Source organism: Molossus molossus, unplaced genomic scaffold (genome assembly GCF_014108415.1).
Source record: "Molossus molossus isolate mMolMol1 unplaced genomic scaffold, mMolMol1.p scaffold_m16_p_9, whole genome shotgun sequence".
NCBI classification, from domain to species: Eukaryota; Metazoa; Chordata; class Mammalia; order Chiroptera; family Molossidae; genus Molossus; species Molossus molossus.
This window is the reverse complement of record NW_023425403.1, coordinates 83,965,247-83,968,688: the sequence shown is the minus strand read 5'-3', so window position 1 is coordinate 83,968,688 and position 3,442 is coordinate 83,965,247. Positions and strand designations below refer to the sequence as shown.

The following is a 3,442-nucleotide window of genomic DNA, read 5'->3' as shown; positions in this document are numbered from 1 at the left end:
TTATTACATTCAACATTCTCCATGTGCTTATTTCCCATTTCAGGAAATTTTTTTAGCTCTAATTTGTAAGCTGTAGTTTATTTGTGTGGGGTACTTATATCTGGCTTTGCCTTTTTAAGCTCTCTCACTTGAGGACATAAAGTTTTCCAAAGATCCCCAAGAGCTGGCTAGGTATTTCTACATAAACATATTTCGTAAAACTTACCAAAAGATGACTGCATTTACTACATTTAAGACTCAGACTTTTACATATTTCTCAGCAAATAATACCTTTGGACACTGTGATCTGGAAAAAAGAATATTCTGAAAGAGTCCAATCGGTTCCACAACCAGGTTGGTTTATCTCAGATTTCAGCCTTAATCTATCTCAGATTATTATTATTATTATTACTTTTTAATATGGAATGTTTTACCAATCTGTGTCATCCTTGAATAGGGGTCATGTTAATCTTCTCTGTGTCTTTCCAATTTCAGTATATGTGCTGACAAAGTGGGTACTATTCTCAGTGTCCGAGGAACTGGTTCTGGGAACTCCGTGGATATCAAAATCCGAGGGTGCCTGAGACTTGTACAAAAAAGATGTAGTGTTTGCATATAACTTATGCACATTCCTTACCCTGTATACTTTAAATCATCTCTAGATTACATATGATGTCTAATACTAGGTAAATGCTAGGTAAGTAGCTGTTATGCTGTATTGTTTCAGGATCAAAATATTTTTCAAGTATGTTCCATCCGTAGTTGGATTATCAATGTGGAATCTGCACAGGCAGAGGGCCAGCTGCATTCTATCTCCATACCATTTTGCCTCACAAGTAAGGACACATATGATATAAAATTATGTCTCCAGAATTAAAAAAAAGAAAAAAAAAAAAAAAACTAGGACAATGTTTCTTTGTTGAGTGTAATTTATCCACTTATTAATATATTATGTCTCTACCATGGGTTTCTCTAGAGCAGAGATAACTTTTTCTTTTAGTATCCCCATTCCATAATAGACAATGTGGTACTTAATAAAGACTGAAAAGATGTATATCTGTAGAGCACAATGATAATAATAATTTTGGGAAAAATTAAGTCAAATTCTTGTTAAAGTACTTAGATTCCATAGCTCTTTATGTTAAATAATTACTGGGTTTTGGTAAGAGATACGTATCAAAGAGTTGTGTTTTTTGTTGAATAACTGGCTTTTTAAAATTTAATTGTTAATATATGTTTGCTTAGATTCATAACTAAGAGAAAACAACTATCAGAATTTTACTTTTATATATTCAGTCCTTCCCTATGTATGCTATATACATGTGCATATACTTACATATTCTCTTTTATCATCTGTTTTTAACATAAAAATAAAATTTATTTTCTCTGTCGGTACCTCCACAACATAATTTGTAAACTTTGGTTTCAATAAGCCTTTTATGTTTTATGTGACCATTCCCATAATAAACCAATCCTTTATTAGTGTATGCTTAGGTTTCTTAACCTTTCCATTTTATGAATAAAGCGTTGTTGAATTGTATATAAATCAAACTTTGGCCACATTCTTAATCTCCTATTACAAATAGCACTAACAGTACTGTTGTGTAATGGTATGTATTAAAATAATTTTAATATATATTCCAAAATATATAAATACATGTTATCAATTTTAAAATTCCTAACAGTAGTTTATTTCTCTTATCTTCTCTTGTTCTTTATTTGTGTTCAGATATAGACATTTAATTTGATCAATTCTTCAGATTATTGCATACTACTCGCTATCAGTCATCAATTATAATTTGTTTTATTCTAATTTGTCTTATTTCCCCTTCAGCCACAATTTCCAATCCTACCCTCCTCTATACACACTTTGGAATGTGTTTGATGTATGTCTTTAGATATATATACAATTCTGAAATATATCATGTTCCTTTGTCTTTCATGCGTTTTTGATTTACAGAAATAATGTCCTACTCTGGAGCTCATTATATTTCTTATCTATTACTCTCAACAGTATGTTCTATAAGATCTATTGGTGCTTCTGAGAATACCCTGAGTTCATGCTTTTAATAGTGCATCCTTCAAATCTGCTTCTCTGGTTTCTTTAGTGATAGGAACCTGAAGTGTCTGCAACTATTTCTACCAGGAGAAGTGATGCATTAAATGTGCAAATATATTTTTAGCAGGCCAATGAAAACATTTTTTTCAAAGAGATGGTCATACTAAGTTAGTCTATAGGTGTGCTAGTAATTTGATTTTAATTTCTGCTGCGTCTTATGGCTGAAGTGGCAGAACGTCTTGCACAGAGCCTGGACTTGTTACACAGCTTTCTCTTGTCTTGGGTCACCATCAAAAATAGCAGCCTTTCAGGTCACCTGGTAAATGGCCCAGAGTAGCACACCCAGGTGAGAAATATGTGGCCTTCAAAATCCAAAGGGACTCACAAGACATTTTGCCCTTTTTTTTGTTGTTGCTATTATGAGGGGACAGATGCAACAATGTATCATTCACCTTAAAAAAGAGATCTCAAGATGCCTTTCACCATAGGGCCCCTGGAAACTTTACTAATGTGAAAATGTAAATGTCTTAATAATAAACCTAGAGTAGTTGCTACTTCTTTCTTATTAAATCTAAATAGCATAATATCTATATAATAAACTGGTGTAATGTCTTGGGAAAGAGAAAAGTGATCAAGGTCCTGTCTTGAGAAAGAAAAAGGTGATCAAGATCCCTACAGACTAAATTATAACATAAGTCTGGAGATAATGCTGAGGTAGGACAATGGAAGTATATTTCTTTCTTTTTTTTTTTTAAACCTCACCCAAGAACATTTTTGCATTTATCTTCATATAGAGCAGGAGGGAGAGAGGGAGGAAGAGAGAGAGAGAAACATTGATGTAAGAGAGACACATCCAGTGGCTGCCATCCACATGACCCCAATGGGGACTGGGGACAAACTGCAATGGAAGTATGTGCCCTTAGCGGGAACCAAACCCGGGACCCTCCGGTCCACAGACCGATGCTCTAATCGCTGAGCCAAACTGGCCAGGGCTATTTCTTAAGATCTTTATCACCAAGCATCAGAAAGAAAACATTTACAAGATCAATAGTTACATACTAGGGAATATGTTAATTTTCTGAAGCAATTAAATCACATCTGGAACTGCAGCTGCAACTTGAGTCACCATGTCGTTAATTGACAAAAATCCACTGTCCTTCTCCAAGATCCATTTGTTTTCTGCATAGGACAAGTAAGGCAAGTTAAATAGAGATGTTGTAGAAATCAGTACCCCTGAATATTTCAACTCCCTGAAGGTGCCAATAATCTCTGAAATACTTCCATAAATGTGATGTGACTTTTTTTTACTCTTAATGCCAGGTAGAGCCAGTCCTGGTGGTTTCCATGTGGCCTTTCATACCATAGTAGCTCTCATTCCACAAGTAAGGTAACCAATGTGTGAAT

At 34.3% G+C, this 3,442-nt stretch overlaps 1 non-coding gene across 1 annotated transcript; it reads right to left on the bottom strand.

The window, feature by feature from the left end:
* Positions 1-393: 393 nt before the first annotated feature.
* On the bottom strand, positions 394-498 carry LOC118623089. The gene has a single exon (XR_004958202.1). It is a non-coding gene; the product is annotated as a U6 spliceosomal RNA (small nuclear RNA).
* Positions 499-3,442: the final 2,944 nt, after the last annotated feature.